This window comes from Ranitomeya imitator, chromosome 9 (assembly GCF_032444005.1).
Source record: "Ranitomeya imitator isolate aRanImi1 chromosome 9, aRanImi1.pri, whole genome shotgun sequence".
Classification (NCBI taxonomy): Eukaryota; Metazoa; Chordata; class Amphibia; order Anura; family Dendrobatidae; genus Ranitomeya; species Ranitomeya imitator.
Genome location: NC_091290.1, coordinates 76,292,658 through 76,314,071, shown reverse-complemented (window position 1 = coordinate 76,314,071; position 21,414 = coordinate 76,292,658).

The following is a 21,414-nucleotide window of genomic DNA, read 5'->3' as shown; positions in this document are numbered from 1 at the left end:
CTGCTGTCAGGTAGTAACAAGAACAGGGGACCGACTAGGGTGTATTATCCCCATGCTGTTGACTACTTGAATATATATTTTTTTTACCTTTATGATCACTTTTTTTTCATATTTATTCATATTTTTTATGCATACAAATGCATTATTTTTAATTAGTGTATAATAAGTGATTTCAAACAGTCAACATGGTTGCAAAAAAGGTGGGAAAATATAAGATGCATATTAACTGCCCATGATTTGAGAAGAACCAAATGTGAAGTGACCTGGAAAACATTATCCACCAGTGCTGTCATAATCCATAACTGCCGTCTCCTAAGGCTGCCGTCACACTAGCAGTATTTGGTCAGTATTTTACATCAGTATTTGTAAGCCAAAACCAGGAGTGGGTGATAAATGCAGAAGTGGTGCATATGTTTCTATTATACTTTTCCTCTATTTGTTCCACTCCTGGTTTTGGCTTACAAATACTAATGTAAAATACTAATCAAATACTGCTAGTGTGACGGCAGCCTTAGAGTGCCCAGAAGTACAAGATGTTCAATGCTTGTCACTACATGGCCAAGGTAAGGTAGGCTGAAACCAGACCACCACTGACCAAGGCACAGAAGATAAAATGTCAAAACTGGGCCAAGAAATATCTGAAGCTGAAGACAAATTTTGCAAAGGTTTTATAGACTAGTGGGATGAGTGACTCTTGGCGGACCAGATGGATGGGAAAATGACTGGATCCACTTCAACTCAGACATCAGCAATGTGGAGGTGGGGTACTGCTATGGGCTGGCATTATTAAAGTTGAGCTAGTTGGACCTTTTGGGGTTGAAGATGGACTAAAAATTAACTCCCTAAACCTACTGCCAGGTTTTAGAAGACACTTTTTATAAGTAATGGTACAGGAAAAAGTCTGCATCTTTAAAGAATACCATGATTTTTATGCAGGACGATGCTTCATGACATTCATCGAAGTCTCCACTGCTCAGCTGTTAGTTAAGGCCATAAAGAGGTTGTTCACTACAATGTGTAGTGGGCAGATCGATATAAACTTTGGAAATAAGGCTTTTGTCAAATATCTTGGGTTTCCAAATGTGCTTGTGAGCGGCGCTATCGCTGTCTGCTCATACTCATCACATGACCCCCAGCTGCACCTGCCTCTGATGTCTGGTGTTGTCACCTCAACTTCTGAAACTGAGAGCAGGCCTGGCATCACTATGGTGGGATCCAGTCTCTCTGAGTGACTGGGCTGTGGGAAGAATTTCATTGCACGTCACAGCCCAGCATCAGGCGCACTCTCTTCTGCACTGCTTTATTAACAGAGCGCAGCAAGCCAGCACGATGCTGGGCTGTGATGTGCGGTGAAGCGCCGCTCACATCCCAGTCACTCGGGGAGACTGGGTCCCGCCTCTGTGATTTTGAGTCAGCTTCCAATTCCGGAACTTGACTTGACCTCACCAGACATAGGAGGCAGCTGCAACCGGGGGTTATGTGATGGGGATGAGCACACAGCAATAGCGCTGCTCACAGGCACATTTGGAAATGCAAGGTATTTGAATAAAGCCTTATTTCCAAGGTTTATATCAATCTGCTCACTACACATTGTAGTGGAAAACCTCTTTAAAGATGAGAGAATAATGACATGGCTCCTCATCCCCTCACCTAAACCCTATTGAAATTCTGTGGGCCTTTCTTAGGGTACGTACCCATATGCGAGAAAAACAGACAAGTGCAATAAAAAAATCGGATTGCACTCTGACCAATATTATTCAATGAGTTATATCTCATCTACGATTTTTTTCTCAGCTTAAATTGGACTGAGAAAAAAATTGCAACATGCTACGATTTGCAGCCTTTCTTGGACGAGACTTGCCAATGCAAGTCAAAGGATTCGAGAAAAAAATGCACAGCAGTCGCACCATGCAAATGCTGTCCATTTTTTATGCACTGGTGTCCTTTGAAAAGCCGGCAATTCATGTCCGGCGTACAGTAAAATCACACTGACAGGTATGAATTGAAATATACACAGAGAATACATATATATACACATGTCAGTAATATATATATATATATATATATATATATATATATATATATATATATATATATATATATACCAAATAGTAAAAAGAAGGCAGCACTCCAAAAATTTCCGGTGAAAAAGGATGAAGTTTTAATCGACCCACATCACTGCGCGACGTTTCGGCTCACTGAGCCTTTTTCACCTGAAATTTTTGGAGTGCTGCCTTCTTTTTACTATTTGGTATACATGTTGGATTAATGTTTGGACCATTTTATCCAGGGGGCTAGGCACCCACCATTGGTGAGCATTGTGCTGTTCCATTTTTTTCTATATATATATATATATATATATATATATATATATATATATATTTATATTGCACAGAAAGATAGATAGAAGAAAAGCCGGTAATTTATCTGCCGGCTTCTGTAAAATCACTACAGGAACCGACAGGATAGAAGAGATGGAATACATACAGTAAATACAAATAGAATAGGTAGAAATATAGATGTCTGTGACAAATACAATTAGTACACTGTGTGTGCAAATTACTGGACATGTATTTAATTAATTCATTTTTTTTACTGAAGAAAATGGAGTGGACTCCCGCGCAATTTTCAAAACCAGCAGAGGGAAAGCCAGAGACTGGGGGCAGATGGGGCCTTAAAAAAAAAAAAAATTAAATACATGTCCAGTAATTGTACGTTCGCACTGAAGGCATCAAACTATGAATTAACACATGTGGAATTATATACTTAACAATAAAGTGTGAAACAACTGAAATTATGTCTTATATTCTAGGTTCTTCAAAGTAGCCACCTTTTGCTTTGATGACTGCTTTGCACACTCTTGGCATTCTCTTGATGAGCTTCAAGAGGTAGTCACCGGGAATGGTTTTCACTTCACAGGTGTGCCCTGTCAGGTTTAATAAGTGGGATTTCATGCCTTATAAATGGGGTTGGGACCATCAGTTGTGTTGTGCAGAAGTCTGGTGGATACACAGCTGATAGTCCTACTGAATAGACTGTTATAATTTCTATTATGGCAAGAAAAAAGCAGCTAGGTAAAAAAAACGAGAGACCATCATTACTTTAAGAAATGAAGGTCAGTCAGTCCGAAAAATTGGGCAAACTTTGAAAGTGTCCCCAAATGCAGTGGCAAAAACCATCAAGGGCTACAAAGAAACTGGCTCACATGAGGACCGCCCCAGGAAAAGAAGACCAAGAGTCACCTCTGCTTCTGAGGATAAGTTTATCTGAGTCACCAGCCTCCGAAATCACAGGTTAACAGCAGCTCAGATTAGAGACCAGGTCAATGCCACACAGAGTTCTAGCAGCAGACACATCTCTACAACAACTGTTAAGAGGAGACTTTGTGCAGCAGGCCTTCATGGTAAAATAGCTGCTAAGAAACCACTGCTAAGGACAGGCAACAAGCAGAAGAGACTTGTTTGGGCTAAAGAACACAAGGAATGGACATTGGACCTGTGGAAATTTGTGCTTTGGTCTGATGAGTCCAAATTTGAGATCTTTTGTTCCAACCACCGTGTCTTTGTGCGACGCAGAAAAGGTGAATGGATGGACACTACATGTCTGGTTCCCACCATGAAGCATGGAGGAGGAGGTGTGATGGTGTGGGGGTGCTTTGCTGGTGACACTGTTGGGGACTTATTCAAAATTGAAGGCATACTGAACCAGCACAGCATCTTGCAGCGGCATGCTATTCCATCGGGTTTGTGTTTAGTTGGACCATCATTTATTTTTGAACAGGACAATGACCCCAAACACACCTCCAGGCTGTGTAAGGGCTATTTGACCAGGAAGGAGAGTGATGGGGTGCTACGTCAGATGACCTGGCCTCCACAGTCACCAGACCTGAACCCAATCGAGATGGTTTGGGGTGAGCTGGACCGCAGAGTGAAGGCAAAAGGGCCAACAAGTGCTAAACATCTCTGGGAACTCCTTCAAGATTGTTGGAAGACCATTCCTGGTGACTACTTCTTGAAGCTCATCAAGAGAATGCCAAGAGTGTGCAAAGCAGTCAGCAAAGTAAAAAAGGAAAACAGCACAAAAAAATGAAAAAAATGGGCTTTAATGCCTTAACGGCATGGCAACTTTTCGGATACCATATCCAAAACTTTGTCTCGCCGTTCAGACATTAAAGCCCATTTTTTTTTCTTTTTTTTTGTGCTGTTTTCCTTTTTCACTCTTACTATTGGAAGCCATTTGAACATTGGTTTGGAAAGCGCTGCACGACAATTGTGGTAATACTGGATGCTGTTCCAATTTTGACTTATATATATATATATATATATATATATGTATATATATGTGCGTGTTTTGATGAATATTTCCTTTGAAAAGATGTGTAAATGACATAGAGAACTGCTGTATGTAAAAAAATCGCATTGCAATCGAATAGCAATCGCAATGCACTCGTTTGTAAATCAGATGTTAGGTGTGAAATTCGCATTGTACTCGCATGACATTCGCATGGCACTCGTCTGCTTTTTCGGTCCAGATACCAGAGTGTTTTTTTCTCGCATATGGGTACGTACCCTTAAGCAGGAGATATAGACCGAAGGAAAACTATCATCTCTATGAACAGTGTCTTGGAGGCTGTGGTTGGTGCTGCCCAAAAAGTTGATTGTCAACAGATTCAGAAACTCACAGACTGCAAGGATGGAATATTTTTGACTAATATTCAAAAGAAGGGAGGCTACAGTGGGGCAAAAAAGTATTTAGTCAGTCAGCAATAGTGCAAGTTCCACCACTTAAAAAGATGAGAGGCGTCTGTAATTTACATCATAGGTAGACCTTAACTATGGGAGACAAACTGAGAAATAAAAATCCAGAAAATCACATTGTCTGTTTTTTTAACATTTTATTTGCATATTATGGTGGAAAATAAGTATTTGGTCAGAAACAAAATTTAAACTCAATACTTTGTAATATATCCTTTGTTGGCAATGACAGAGGTCAAACGTTTTCTGTAAGTCTTCACAAAGTTGCCACACACTGTTGTTGGTATGTTAGCCCATTCCTCCATGCAGATCTCCTCTAGAGCACTGATGATTTTGGCTTTTCGCTTGGCAACACGGACTTTCAACTCCCTCCAAAGGTTTTCTATAGGGTTGAGATCTGGAGACTGGCTAGGCCACTCCAGGACCTTGAAATGCTTCTTACGAAGCCACTCCTTCGTTGCCCTGGCGGTGTGCTTTGGATCATTGTCATGTTGAAAGACCCAGCCACGTTTCATCTTCAATGCCCTTGCTGATGGAAGGAGGTTTGCACTCAAAATCTCACGATACATGGCCCCATTCATTCTTTCATGTACCCGGATCAGTCATCCTGGCCCCTTTGCAGAGAAACAGCCCCAAAACATGATGTTTCCACCACCATGCTTTACAGTAGGTATGGTGTTTGATGGATGCAACTCAGTATTCTTTTTCCTCCAAACACGACAAGTTGTGTTTCTACCAAACAGTTCCAGTTTGGTTTCATCAGACCATAGGACATTCTCCCAAAACTCCTCTGGATCATCCAAATGCTCTCTAGCAAACTTCAGACGGGCCCGGACATGTACTGGCTTAAGCAGTGGGACACGTCTGGCACGGCAGGATCTGAGTCCATGGTGGCGTAGTGTGTTACTTATGGTAGGCCTTGTTACATTGGTCCCAGCTCTCTGCAGTTCATTCACTAGGTCCCCCCGCGTGGTTCTGGGATTTTTGCTCACCGTTCTTGTGATCATTCTGACCCCACGGGGTGGGATTTTACGTGGAGCCCCAGATCGAGGGAGATTATCAGTGGTCTTGTATGTCTTCCATTTTCTAATTATTGCTCCCACTGTTGATTTCTTCACTCCAAGCTGGTTGGCTATTGCAGATTCAGTCTTCCCAGCCTGGTGCAGGGCTACAATTTTGTTTCTGGTGTCCTTTGACAGCTCTTTGGTCTTCACCATTGTGGAGTTTGGAGTCAGACTGTTTGAGGGTGTGCACAGGTGTCTTTTTATACTGATAACAAGTTTAAACAGGTGCCATTACTACAGGTAGTGAGTGGAGGAAAGAGGAGACTCTTAAAGAAGAAGTTACAGGTCTGTGAGAGCCAGAAATCTTGATTGTTTGTTTCTGACCAAATACTTATTTTCCACCATAATATGCAAATAAATTGTTAAAAAAACAGACAATGTGATTTTCTGGATTTTTTTTTCTCAGTTTGTCTCCCATAGTTGAGGTCTACCTATGATGTAAATTACAGACGCCTCTCATCTTTTTAAGTGGTGGAACTTGCACTATTGCTGACTGACTAAATACTTTTTTGCCCCACTGTATATTGGTCATTGATCTATTGGTCATTGATCTATTATTTTAAATTTCACAAATTTATTTTTCACATTTTGAGTTGTTTGATTATTATTCTCAGTTTAACAGAAGAAAATAATAAACAATTGGCTGCTTCTATTTAGTTGCATAACAATTTTGCTCACCAATAGTTGCCCAATAATTTTGCACATGTAGATATTTTGCTAAGAAAGACAAAACCTCACTTTTACTTTCTTCTGGATTGACTGCCTAACAGCCAAGAACATATTATACGATGCCGCCTAATATACTTGGATAACACCTGAGCACGGTCAGATAACATGCTATCCGAGCACATTCGCTCATCACTACTATTTATTCACTGGGCCCAAAAGTGGATGCTGGTTTAGTGGAAATATATTCTGATCAGACCTATTCCTATGTGTGAACAAAGACTGAAGTATTAAAAACATTTTTTTAGACATCAGAAGAAATAAAAGAAAGCGATCAAAGGGGGATTTAAACATTTTTAAGAAGAAGCCAAGTGGTTATTTGCGAGCAGGTTCCTACCTGAAATGTTGCACTTTTATTTGATCCATTTATATTACTGATCATTTCTTAGAAGATATTACAGTACATGAAGGAACGGGGGAGGTCAGGGCTTAGTAAGGGATTACTGTGTGCATTAATGATGTTGGAGTGCATCAAAGACCATAGGTATTGTTAATCTCCAGACTCAGCAGTGAGTGATGATATAATCTAATCTTTTTTGACAGAGCGCTTAAGTTGCTATAAATCTCATTGGCCGGTTTCTTGTAATTTCAAGAAGGGTTTCAACTGTAGAAAAAAATATGAAATTCTCAAAATGAACGCATAACATTAATTATAGACTTACCAGACATTGGGAGAGAATTACTTAGCTGAGACAAAATCCTTGTGCAATTTGCGCTACATAACTCTTTTTATGACAGGCACCATATTAGTTATGGTCCAGATTCATCATTTTCAGGGCTTTCTAAAATCCCTTACTTTTTTGCGCTTTAGTATTTGTTGACGGTTTTTGTTCCAAATTCTTCAAAATGTTGAATATTCTTCAAAATCCAAACAGCCTATATTTTTGTCTTTGACCTGTTTGCAACTCCATACCATAAAACATTGCATGATTCCCAAGTAGGCACAAAAATCGCACAACCACTTCAAACAATAACAGACATAAGGAGCAGCAGGAAAGAGAGTCAGTGCTGGACCTGGGAAGAGTAAGTAATGCACTTTTTTTTTTTTAAACAAACTGCAGTCATAAGAAAGAGGGGTATTCAAAAGACAGACCAATGTGTTTTCAAATTCTAGACAAACTCTTTAAGACTGTCCACCAGGACAACATAAAAATAAATTAATAAAAAGTGTACTGTTCTACTTTGGTTCCTGGGATTGATTATGGGCATTGTGGTCAAGGCAGAAGTTGGTAACCTAGGGGCTCAATCACCGTATTATATGGATTTGTGGTTAGGGGCACATAGTCTGCTATGGGGCTATAATATACTGTTCCTCTTTTACCCCAATTTTAAAAAGGATCTGTAGGATTCCCAGAGGTTAGACTTTTGCCAATTAGTAAGTTAGCTTAGCTTATCGAAATGCTATAACATTACTATTCCCGGAAAGGAAAAATCCTTCATGACTCATGACTAATATTTTTAGCTTTATTCATGTTACATATGCAAAGTACCACAAACTTCGCATGTGTCATTAAATGCAAATTTTCATCTGAACATCATGTTGGTGATCTGAGTTGTTGATCTGTACTGAAATGTTTAACACACTTAGTCTACTCCGGAGACTCGAGCAAGAGCTGACTAATTGTCATCTTGTTCATAAAAGCTATTAGCCAAAGGTATACAACCGCAGACAATGGGGATCTTACAACCCATGCCTTTTGGACTTGTGCCATTTCCCCTTAGACTTCTTTTTTTGCACATAGCGTTGGCTCTTTGCTGGCATGATTTATGATGGTAAAAATGTGTTTGCATCATGGAAAACATCTAATTAAAAGACAATTACACTGGATTTAAATAGGGAAAGCCTAAAAGAGGTTTGAACACAGATCATGCGGTGATCATCTCATGAGGGCTGGAAAAATCACATATTTGTTGGTTTGAAGAAATTCCTGTAACATTGTGGAATATGTATAAATGTGTACTTATGCAATATAGAGGTAAATAAAACTGGTCAACGCAATTTTTCTGGCAAAAGGTTTTAAAATATATTTTAAGTACATTTTGGTTGCTGATTATGAATATGAACTCCGTTTTTGGCTATGACATCAGGATTTCGAGATATTTTCAATTTTTTGATGGAAATTACTCCTAATGTTTTATGATAAAAACACATGATTTTCGGTACTACATTTTGTATATTTTTAATCAAAGATTACAAAGTCTATGTACAGCAAATCAAATATACTTACAGAATTAAACTACAAAATCTAAAAACACATGTATATAGCACACAGATGAATGACAGATGACAGTTATTTGAACTTTCTTTTCTTGGCTGATCTGTGATGTACAGATTCTGGGTTGTCTCTTATCCAGCTCCAGCAATAGTCAGCCATCACATGTGAGTCCCACCGGCCTTGATACCATTCTTCCATTGTTTTAATGTCCTGATGAAAACGCTCCCCTTGTTCCTCGCTCACATCCCCAAGGTTCTCTGGAAAAAAGTCCAAATGGCTGTGTAAATAGTGAATCTTGATCCTCATTCTACATCCAAGATTTTGCAGACTCATTAGTAGCTCTTCCACAATCTCTTCATAGTTGTCTGCTTTCTTATTACCTAGTAAATTCTGCACCACATTACAAAATGCATTCCAAGCTCTTTCTTCGGTCTCATTCATTGATGTGATAAAATTTGGGTCTCTCATAAGTGTTCTTATTTGAGGTCCATCAAATATTCCAGCCTTTTTCTTCTCTTCACTAAGACCAGGAAAAGTTGAACATCTATAGTTAAAGCATTCTCCACTGTGATTGAGAGCTTTGACGAACTGCTTCATCAATCCAAGTTTTATGTGTAAGGGAGGAAAGACAATGTCCTTCCTATCCACTAGAGGATCATGGATGACATTTTTATCGCCAGATGCCAAACTCTGTCGCTGAGGCCATTCAGTTTTCGCCCAATGCTCTGCTGTAGCTCTACTCTCCAAGTAGCACAGAAAACAAGGGTGTTATCATAACAAATGAGAATTATGCATGTTCAAAAAAAACAAAGATATTCTCACATTTATTGGGAGACTAAATGAAAACTAAATTTACCTTAGTGAACCGTATAAACCGGCACTTTTCATACACTACTTATATTTATCATGGAATTCATGAAAATGGGCTATAAACCTATAGTGCAAAAATGTGATGTGATTGAGAAATTATAAGATCAGATTTGAATTCATCACCTTCAAATTAGTCTAAAACTGTTCTTAAAGTCCATGCCAGAAAATGTTTTATTTTATTTTGTAGACCAGTGTAATCATTGTTAAACACAATTTTTAGAAAAGGCGTATACATAGAAGTTAATCATATGTTTAGCATGTCTTGTCATGGATAAACTTGCTCAATACAGAAATGATGTAGTGTAGATGGCAGTTTTGGCTCAGTCATATCCCACCCACCTGACCAATGTGAAGTTCTTGGGTGCTGTATGGCTGCAGCTCAGAGTACCTCTGCTACCTGTTTTCCAGTCTTCTGTTTGCCTACATCATCCAGTGCCACTGCTACCTGCTTCCCAGTCTCCTGTTCGCATACATTCTCCAGTACCACTGGTCCCTGCTTCCCTGTCTATTGTTTGCCTTTATCATCCAGTGCCACTGCTACCTGCTTCCCAGTCTCTTGTTTGCCTGCATCATGCAGTACCACTGCTACCTGCTTCCCAATCTCCTGTTTGCCTGCTGCTTCTAGTACCACTGATACCTGCTTCCCAATCTCCACTTTGCCTACAGCCACCAGTACCACTGCTACCTGCTTCCCAGTTTTGTTTGCCTACATCATCCAGTACCACTGCTACCTGCTTCCCAGTCTTGTTTGCCTACAGCCTCCAGTATCACTGCTACCTACCTCCAAGTTTCCTGTTTGCCTGCAGCCTCCGATACCTCTGTTATCTGCTTCCCAATCTCCTGTCTGCCTACAGCCTCCAGTACCACTGCTACGTGCTTCCCAGTCTCTTGATTGCCTACATTATCCAGTACCACTGCTACCAGTGTAAGTGGGTCGACAGCACTGCGGGTACCTGCATGCCGGACCAGAACTAGAGAGGCTGTGTCCCCTGTTCCCAGGGGAAAGCCTGAGTGAGTCGGACCTTCCCCTATTGAATGGGGAGGCGCTAGTGAGGCAGAATTTCCTGCTATCCCGGGAGAGCGGGGAGTGAGAGGAGAAAAGCTAAAAGAGGAAAAGTGCACGCAGCAAGACAGTTTGGTGTGAATGCAGAGCAGTGCACAGAGCGGTGCATTCTGCTTCCCCTTCCCCCAACATAGAGGACCGGTACTGCGACAGGTGGCATAGAAAGAGCCCCCCGTTGCCTGCAGAAGGACCGCTGCAGAACAGAGCAGAGCCGTGCACACCGAGCAGACCAGAAGGACAGAGACTGCTGCGCTGAGGGTAGTTGTGTGTCTAGCAACTGTAGCAGCAGTGTGACCGGGGACAGGACAGACCCGTGCACCTGACTGTGTCATTATAGATTTGCTGAGCCATGTTGGGCTCATACAGGACCATGGCCTGTACCATTGTAAGACACTACAGCAGGGACCAGTGAGTGCTTCAGTCCCAAAGCATCCGTACAGCGTATGTCACCGCTGACAGAGACTGTGAGGAGAGTCGTGCAGAAGCCACGTAGGGCTCAGACAGTGCCGTGGCCACGCTCTTCCAGCCACATCAGTATATGGACTAGGGCTCAGCGGAAGGTACCGGAGACTGACCACTGCCACCAGAAGACAGGGCATTGATGCCCACAGGACCTTCAGGGAAAAGATACCGCAACAGCTGTTGTCGGCGCTAACCATTTCATTGACTTAGAAATCATTGACTCTCATCAAAAACTTCTGCTACTAGTGCCATTTTTCTTCACTTCACCATATCCTTTGCCATTGAATTGTTTTATTATTATTATTATTTATATAGCACCATTAATTTTATGGTGCTGTACATTAGACGAGGTTACATCAAAATACAAATATCACTTACAGTTAACAAAACTAACAATGACAGACTCATACAGAAGGAAGAGGACCCTGCCCTTGTGGGCTTACATTCTACAGGATTATGGGGAAGGAGACAGTAGGTCGGGGGTTGTTGTAGCTCCAATGGTGTTGAGGTGGCCATGTGGTCATTACATGTTGTAAGCTTCTTTAAAGAGATGGGTTTTCAGGTTCCTTTTGAAGGATCCAAATGTGGTGGATAACTGGACGTATTGGGGCACAGAATTCCAGATGAGGGATATTCGGAAGAAGTCTTGGAGGCGATTAGGTGAGGAGCGCATAAGCATGGAGGAGAGAAGGAGGTCTTGGGAGGACTAGAGATTACGTGAGGGAAGATATTGAGATATTAGTTCGGAAATGTATGGAGGAGAAAGGCTATGGATGGCTTTGTAGGTCAGTGTTAGTAGTTTAAACTGGATATGCTGGGAAATTGGGAGCCAGTGAAGTGATTTGCAAAGAGGGGAAGCGAGGAGAGAGATTAATTAATCAGGCAGCAGAGTTAAGGACAGACTGGAAAGGTGTGAGAGTGTTAGAAGGTAGGCCACAGAGGAGGATGTTGCAATAGTCGAAGCAGGAGATGATTAGGGCATGCACAATCATTTTGGTAGAGTGAGGGTTGAGGAAAGGATAGATTCTGGAAATATTTTTCAGCTGGAGGCGACAGGAAGTGGTGAGAGCTTGAATGTGCAGTTTGAAGGACAGGGCAGAGTCAAGGGTTACTCCAAAGCAGCAGATTACTGGGAGAGGGGAAAGTGTGAATTCATTTATTGTGATAGATAGATCAGGTAGGGAGGGTATGCGAGATGGAGGAAAGATAATTAGCTCACATTTGTCCACATTGTGTTTGAGGAAGCGAGAGGAGAAGAAGGAGGATATGGCTGATAGACACTCTGGGATTCTGGATAGCAGAGAGGTAACATCTGGGCCAGAGAGGTCATCGGCATATACAGTAGATGGTACTGGAAGCCTTAGAACTTTTTCAGTTGTCCCAGGCCAAGGGTATAGATTGAGAAGAGAAGGGATCCTAGGACAGAGTCTTGAGGGACACCAATAGAGAGGGGACGAGATGAAGAGGTAGTATGGGAGTAGGAAATGCTAAATGTGCGGTTGGTAAGGTATGAGGAGATGCAGGATAGGGCAAGGTCTTTGGCACCAAAGTAAGAGAGGATCTGTAGTAGGAGGCAGTGGTCAACTGTGTCGAAGGCAGAGGACAGGTCTAGAAAGATGAATACAGAGAACTATCTGTTAGCTTTGACTGTAAGTTGTTCGTAAGTTTGTTCAGGGCAGTTTCAGTGGAATGGTGGGGACGGAGGCCAGACTGTAGGTTGTCGAAGAGAGAGATAGATGCAAAGTGAAAGGATAGTTCAGCATGGAAATGCTGCACAAGGAGTTTGGAGGCAAATGAGAGCAAAGAGAGTGGTGATGAGTGCAAATGAGAGCAAAGAGGGTGATAGCTGGACATAACGCTCTGGTCAAGGGATGGCTTTTTGAGGATAGGTGTCATTGTGGCATGTTTGAAAGCAGAGGGGAAGGTACCAGAAGTTAGTGATAGATTGAAGAGATGGGTTAGGGATGGGATTATTGTAGTGGGGAGGTTGGGGAGGAGGTGGGATGGGATTTGGTCAAGTGCACAAGTGGTGAGGTGTGATTTGGAGAGAAGATGAGCATGCTGTTCTTCAGTAATTTTGGAGAGGGAAGTTATGGGGTTAGGGCATTGGTCTGGCATACAAAGGGGTTGTGGTGTTCAGACAACAAAGACTTACCTTGCTTGGTCAATCTTATTCTTGACGTGCGTGGCAAAGTCCTCAGCAGAGATGAGGGAGGTTGGAGGGGGCAGTGGTGAACAGAGAAGGGAGTTAAAGGTGTTGAACAACTGTTTGGGGATGTGGGATAAGGAAGATGCAAGGGATGTAAAGTAGACCTGTTTAGCAGAGGTGTGAGCTGATTTGAATGTGAGTGTTGCTTGTTTGAGTGCAGTGAAATCATCTTGTGAATGCGTTTTCTTCCAATGCCGTTCTGCAATTCTGGATACTTGTTTTATGGTTTTATCCCCTGTTTAACCCTTTACCTTCCTATGTGGAGTATTCCCCTGTTATTAAACCTGTTAACCCTTGCTCTGCCTTCTGTCCGTCACTGCATCCCACATCCTGCTCACACTTGGCATAGTCGGAAGGATGCAGTCTACGGTCGCAGAGGTGGCAGACCAAGTGGTCAGTGGTGTCCCAAGAGCCAGCATACCGCTGGGGACAATATTGAGTAACCTACCTAAGTTTACAGGGAGCAACATTCTTCTATGGAGTTGGAGTAATCGAGTCAGGGGGATATTGAGGATGTACCCCATGAACCCCATAATGGAGGAAGAGATTGCCATGATGGCTTTGGACGCAGAGGTGAAGACCTCCATGATGTTTTGGCCTCCGCATGAGCGCGATACCTTTAACAAGGTGCTACAGATTTTAGACGAGATGCACGGAGAACCCACAGATGTAGGAAAATTGCACGTGAGTCTATTTAGTTATATTCAAAGTGAGGGGGAGATCGTGACCCAATATATGAACGTGCTGCATAAAATTCATGCTGCAATTACCAAGCGAGGTGATGTAGGCGTAGGACCCCCCAATATAGTTTTGCGAGACCAGTTGGTGATAGGCCTTAGAGATGTGCTGCTTAGGCAAACTTTGTGTGAGCGCCTGCAAGCTAATCCGCTCATGACTTTTGCAGACAATGGGGCAGAGGCGGTGTATAGGCGAGCAGGAGCAGGGGACCGCAGCCTTTACAGGGATGGACTGGAACCGCAAAGTATCTCCCCGGAATGAGGAAAAGCCAGAGTGGTCTCGTGAATTACGGCAGGGAATGCAGAAAACATGGGAAGAAATTGAGAGCTTGAAGGAAGCCCTTGCTGCCACCTTGGAGTTCAACGCCATACCCCGAGGTAAATCACTTCAACATTTGAAAGAGGTTAAAGGAGAGGTGCGGAGCATGAAGACAACTTCAGCAGCTTCAGAATTCAACCCCACATTGTGGGGAGAAGAGCAAAGGCGGAGGGGGTATGTTTCCCATAGAGGACGACGATCCATACCAAACCGTCCTCCAGACAGGCACAGAAGTGAGTGTTGGATGTGTGGAAAACTGGGACACCTATTCAGAAGTTGCCCTACCCAAGACAGATGGTGGAGAAGATTCGCTCACCCCTCCAAAGGTCCTGAAAATTGGAGAGAACGCTGCCTCAGGAAAAAATGGTACGGCGAGAAGAGAGGAGCAGCACCCAGAGCCACGACATCAGACACCAAGGAGTGAGGGAGAATATGTCGACTGTCTACAGTGAGATGTCAGCGCTGGTCAGGAGCATGGAGGCAAGTCTGGTGAAACTCCAAAATGGATCCGAAGGCCTCGTCTGTGAGGTACAACCAGAAGGGGAAGAAGGGACACTTACCAGAGTAGTTCATCAAAGTATAGCGCTACCTTGCCTGCTGCAAGACCCCAATGAATGGAAGAAAGTGACAAGTGGCCTGAAACGCCCGTTCCCACGGTTCCAGATTGTAAACGAGGAAGAACCACTTGCTTCGGTCTCTGAACTGGATAGTTTACTGTCCACCAGCCCAAAGAAACCTGACCAAATAGGAAGGATGTAAAGTGTACCTGAAATATCATCTCTTGCAGCCGTTGATTGTGAAGAGGAAGAATTCCTCGACCTGCCACAGGGTGATCCAAAGGAGAAATAGACTCCTGAAATGACTGCTCCATCAGATGTGGATGCGGCCCCATTCTCTATGACCCAACCTGAAGTTCCGAATACCCCTAACGAGCAGATTCAAAAAGAACTTTCGCCCGTGGAATGGTGAGTTAAAGGAGAGGGGGAGTGAAAGGGGGTCGACAGCACTGCGGGTACCTGCGTGCCAGGTCCAGAACTAGAGAGGCTGCAACCCCTGTTCCTGGGGAGAAGCCTGAGTGAGTTGGACCTTCACCTATTGCCTGAGGGAAGAGCTAGTGAGGCAGACTTTCTTGCTGTCCCAGGAGGGTGGAAAGTGAGGAGAAAAGTGCGCACAGCAACGGGGGCATAATAAGGAAAAGTGCGTGCAGCAAGACAGTTTGGCGTGAACGCAGAGCAGCACGCAGAGCTGTGAGCTCTGCTTCCCCTTTCCCCAACACAGAGGACCGGCGCTGTGACAGGTGGCATAGAGAGATCCCCCTTCTCCTGCAGAGGGACTGCTGCAGAACAGAGCAGAGCCATGCACACCAAGCAGAATAGAAGGACAGAAACTGCTGCACTGAGGGGAGCTGTGTGTCTAGCAACAGCAGCAGCAGCCAGAGAGAAAAATGCTCCCCTTCTGGGGAGTATCAGCATCGTGCAGACCAGCGTCCGCAATCTCCCGTCGTCAGCAGCGGGTATTAGAGAGGGAGAGTGATGTGGAGTGTGTGCCTGGCGACTACAGAGAGGTGCAGTGTACCAGTGACTAACAGAAAGTAGGGCGCCAAATGCACCGTGTCTGTGAGTACAACACATGTGCCCCATAAGAGTGACCGGGGACAGGACAGACCCTTGCATCTTGGTTGTGCCATTATAGATTTGCAGAGCCACGTTAGGCTCGTACAGGACTGCGGCCTGTACCGTTGTAAGACACTACAGCAGGGACCAGTGAATGTTTCGGTCCCAGAGCATCCATACAGCGTAGGCCCATGCCCAAGCACTGCCACCGCCACCACTGACAAAGACTGTAAGGAGAGTTGTGCAGGGCCACATCGGGCTCAGACAGTGCTGTGGCCCATGCTCTTTTGGCCACATCAGTATAGGGACTAGGGCTCAGCGGAAGGTACTGGAGACCGACTGCTGCTGCCAGAAGACGGGCATTGATGCCCACAGGACCTTCATTGAAAAGATACCTCGCCAGCTGTTGTCGGCGCTAACCATTTAATGGACTTAGGAATCATTGACTCTCACCAAACTGTCGTTAGTAGTACCATTATTCTTCACCTCACCATATCCTTTGCCATTGAACTGTTTTATCCCCTGTTTAACCCTTTACCTCCCTGCGTGGAGTATTCCCCTGTTATTAAACCTGTTAACCCTGGCTCTGCCTCCTGTCTGTTACTGCATCCTGCAACCTGCTTACACCTGCCTCTCAGTCTCATGTTTGCCTGCAGCCTCCAGTACTAATGCTACCTGCTTCCCAATCTCCTGTTTGCCTCCAGCCTCCAGTACTACTGCTACCTGTGTAGGGGATGTGAAATGATTGTTCTTCCCTCTTCTCCCCAAACCCTTTAAGTGTGTATAATGTTTGTTATTAATGTGTTTATACGTGGTGGTCCTGCTACACATAAAGTGTATTACCACCGTGTACAAGAGTATTGCTACACCTTATGCGTGCTACTCTGTATATTTATATATTGTTATTGTTTGCCAACTATTGCACCCTGTTTATAGGGAAAGTATGTCCCCGGGCCCAGTATAGAGATAGGGGTGTAGTGTCCATAGATGGCCATAATAGGGGGGCACTGTAGTGTATAGTTAGAATAGGAGGGACACGGTGGGGACCAGAATAGTTAAGCTTCCTGGTTTAGTCAGTTGGAGCCTGGTTGCCCGTGCAGCTCACTGGGCTGCCTGGTCAGAAGTCACTGTGCCCCACAATGTTAAAGAAAGGGGCCCAGCATAGAACAGTTTAAAGTTCCTCTAGGAGGAAGAAGCAAGGAAGCTCTGCAGATCCAGCTGATAGAAGTCTGTCCCTACAAAGAGAGAAGTCTGGTCTGCATGGGCATTAGGCTGGGTTCACACTGCGTTGTGTGAACCCATTTAACGGACTACATTACACCGCGGCATAACGCGGTGTAGCACAGTCCGTTAACACCGCCATTACTTGCAATGGCGAACGCATCGCTAGCGCACGTCCACAATGGGCGTGCGCTAGCGATTTGCCATCATTGAGTGATGGACCCGAGATGCGGGCTGCAGCATTTCCGAGTCCGTCACTGCTAGCGCACTGATAGCGCAGATGGAGCTAGCAGATGCTCCATCTGCGCTAACGCAGTACCAAAGTCGGCACTTGCATTAGTGCAGTCCGTTTAACGGATTTGTTGAATGGACTGCACAATGCAAGTGTGAACCTAGCCTTACACACGAGATGTGACAGGCCTTTGCCTGGGCGGCAGTTCTTAGAACCGGGGCAAAACGGTGTAGGATTCTCCCTTGTGAGGCAAGAATTCCCGCTGGAACAGATTCTGCGGGATCAGAATATTCGGTCCGACCCGGAACTGAGCATAGAGAAGGAAGGGACAGAGAAGGGACAGAAAGGAAGAAACCAACTGTGATACTTGAACTGCCTGTATTTAAACAAGCTGTGCTGAGTAAAAGAGTTAACATTGAAGTTAAGCCAGAGTGTGTCTCCTTTACTGTGGAACCTTGGCGTGATACAGGGATTGGTTGTCGGCCATGGCTACCTCCCTGGCTCCCCCTTCGTACACCTGGTTCCCAGTTTCCTGTTTGCCTGCAGCCTCCACTACCCTGCTACATGCTTACCAGTCTCCTGTTTGCTGACAGCCTCCAGTACCACTGCTACCTTCTTCCCGGTCTCCAGTATGCCTGTACCTAAGAAAGAAATGCACAAGGATGGGAAGTAGGTAATCCGGCAGATGCAGTGTGACAGGAAGAGGGCAGAGGATAGGAAGTGGGCAATCATTCAAGCGCCACAAGCACAAGAGAAAACGGAGTAGCAACAAGCCACAACATGGATAAAAATTACAAAAATTTTATTGCACACTTAGATAAGAACAAGTCATACAAAATCCATATAAACACAATATAATTAAACGGAGGAAAACCAGAAGGTAATTAAAGGGTGGATGAAAGGTCAAAACAAAAATGGACTAGGGAAAAGCTGGATGGAAAAAATTCTACAGATATACCAGGGCAATAATAGATAAAAATCAATGGTGGGATAATAGAAAATGCCCATATAAAATGGCCATCGCAAATTTGTGTCACCCGTTAGCAAGCTTACACATAATGAATCCAGACCGAGACAGCAGCAGATTTAATCAGCCATCATGTGCCTCTAACAGCTTAACATTGTAGCTCTGCCCATTGCTTTTAACCTGTTAGGTGCAGCTATCAATCTCTGACAGCAACATTGAACGCATGCTGACAGGGTCGCGCTTTGTTCCACACTCGCATAAAGTGATTGCGGAGTACGGATGGGTTGTCATGACAGCTGAGGGTCTGCTAAAGACCCCCCGTACCTGTCATTACAATCCTCCTGTGAAAGACAACCTGTGGCTGGCGTTCATAAGAGATCATGATTTTCTCTTTAGGCCAGGGTCAGACCTAACGTATAAAAATACAGTCCATTTTTTACAGCCGAGATACGCAGAAAAGTTCCTGAACAGTGATCCGTATTCAATGTGAGGATGCGATTTTCTTCTCCAAAAAGTATCCGTTTATCATCCCTATGGCATCCGTATGGCATCCGATAGGCAAGAGTTTCTCGCCGGCTTGCAAAATTGACATATAATGGATCCATGGGCTCACATATTCGGAAAAACATATATACAGTCTCTCTCTCTCTCTCTCTCTCTATATATATATATATATAAACAAAGCTCACCGACACAAAAAGAGGACTTGAAAATCTTCCAAAAATTTTTGAAAAAAGTCACAGAGAAAAAAGGAGCGATGACCACCTGCTCAGGCCTCCAAAACAAATGCACAGGTGCAGCGGACCTGATTAATGATGGCAGAAACACAGATGAAACAATACCGATGAAACAGCCACTTTCAATCTAGTGTTGGCTGCTTGGTATTTTAGGCTTTACTGAGAAAGGTGTCCACATTCACCCAGGCATACAGACATTAACCTTCGGTAAGTGTTCACATTTGGACAGGGAGGTCAGGGACCCATCAGATTAATGAGACCACCTTGACGATGGTTGATGGGCTCACACTATTTGGCCAAATTCTGTGCAAAGCATCTCAAATATTTTTCCTAATGTTCAAAAAGCCATTTTGCTATTCATATTTCATGTATTTCATATTCAACATGCTTTGGCACGATAGAGTGCAACCTTTTTTTGTATATTGTATATGGAGGTAGCTGCTCCTGGTATGCACCTATTCACACTAGTTTGGATGTGCCAGTCGTTTTTCTGTCATTTCTATGTTAGCTGACTGACTGCGCACTCCTCCCTTCACCATGTGGTTTTTAATTACATCTAATCACACTTGGTTCCGGCCAACCCATATTTTTATCTATTCTATTTTTAACCTGTCAGTTGATTTTACTGTACACCGCACTGAATTACCAGCTGCTCTTTAGGACACTGGTGCAAATTTCTTGCAAGGCAGACGTGTGGTCCGTGTGTAATCCGTATTTTTCTCGCCTCCATAGACTTGCATTGGCGTATTTTTGTAAGGAATACGCTGACAGTTGCAGCATGCTGCGATTTTCTCAGCCCGTTAATTAAGGCCAAGAAATATATGGCTGATGGAAGCTGCCCCATAGAGAAACATTGGTCCGAGTGCAATGCGTTGTTTTTGCGCCTCTCCCTCGTCCGTATTTCTCTCTAGTGTGACCACGGCCTTACATAGCAGTTCTAATGTATGGCTATGTATAGCACAGGCAAGCTGAAAATTACAGTTTCCTGTCCCCTGAGGGAACTGTTAAATACAGTAAAAAAGTGGAAAAAAGTGAAAAAAAAAATGAAAAAAATAATAGTTCAAATTTACCCCCTTTTGCCCCATTAAAAAGAAAACAATTTAAGCAAAGTAAAATATACATATATTCGGCATTGCTGCATTCATAAAAATGTAATCTATCAAAATCTAGTATATAAAGCTGAATGTGTGTATGTGTGTATGTCTGGGATTAACATCTGCACCGTCGCAGCTACAGCCACAAAATTTTGCACAGTCACAAGACCCCGAGAGCGTCATAGGCTATGTTGTGAGGCGAAATGTTAACCCCGCGCGTTCCAATTCATGAAAAATTTTTGCCCCTATCTACATAATGGGGAAAAAGTGAAAGGAAAAGTGTTGGAGGCAAATTGACAGCTGCTAGATGTGAACAAGGGTGACTTAAAGAATGAGAGCGATGGCGCCAAAGAGTATATACCGTACAGTTGCTAAGGTGGGGCCCCGACATGGAATACTCACCACACACGGGGATATGAACACACACACATAATGCGCCACACACTGCCACGTGCTTGAACACATATACCACCCTCAGCACACATTTCACCACACATACACCAACCTCGCCACATAAAAGTCGAAACACAAAAGTCGACACTCAAAACTCGCCACGTTCAAAATTCGCCACATGCTCAACTCGCCACATGCAAAACTAGGCTCACGCAAAACTCGCCACACGTGCAAAACTCACCTCACGGAAAACTCGCCACTCGCAAAACTTGCACATGCGGAAAAATTGCCACATGCACAAAAGTCGCAACACATGCAAAAGTTGCCTCACACAAAACTTGCACATACTCAAAACGCACCACACATAAAACTCGCCATGCGCAAAACTCGCCATGCGCAAAACTTGCTGCACACAACTTGCTAATCTAACCTGTCACATGCAACTCGAAACACAAAAAGTTGCTACATGCATGTCGCCACACACAACTCAACACACATGAAACTCGCCTTAAAACACACACAAGTCTGGTAGTATCCTTCAAAAATAATAATCTGATTAATAAGCAGACAAACTAGAAGAGGAACAAATGTACCATATAGGAAATACGGCAGCTGTCAGTCACATGACCTGTCTATTATGTGTATGTGTGAGGTAATACAGTGGGGCAAAAAAGAATTTAGTCAGTCAGCAATAGTGCAAGTTCCACCACTTAAAAAGATGAGAGGCGTCTGTAATT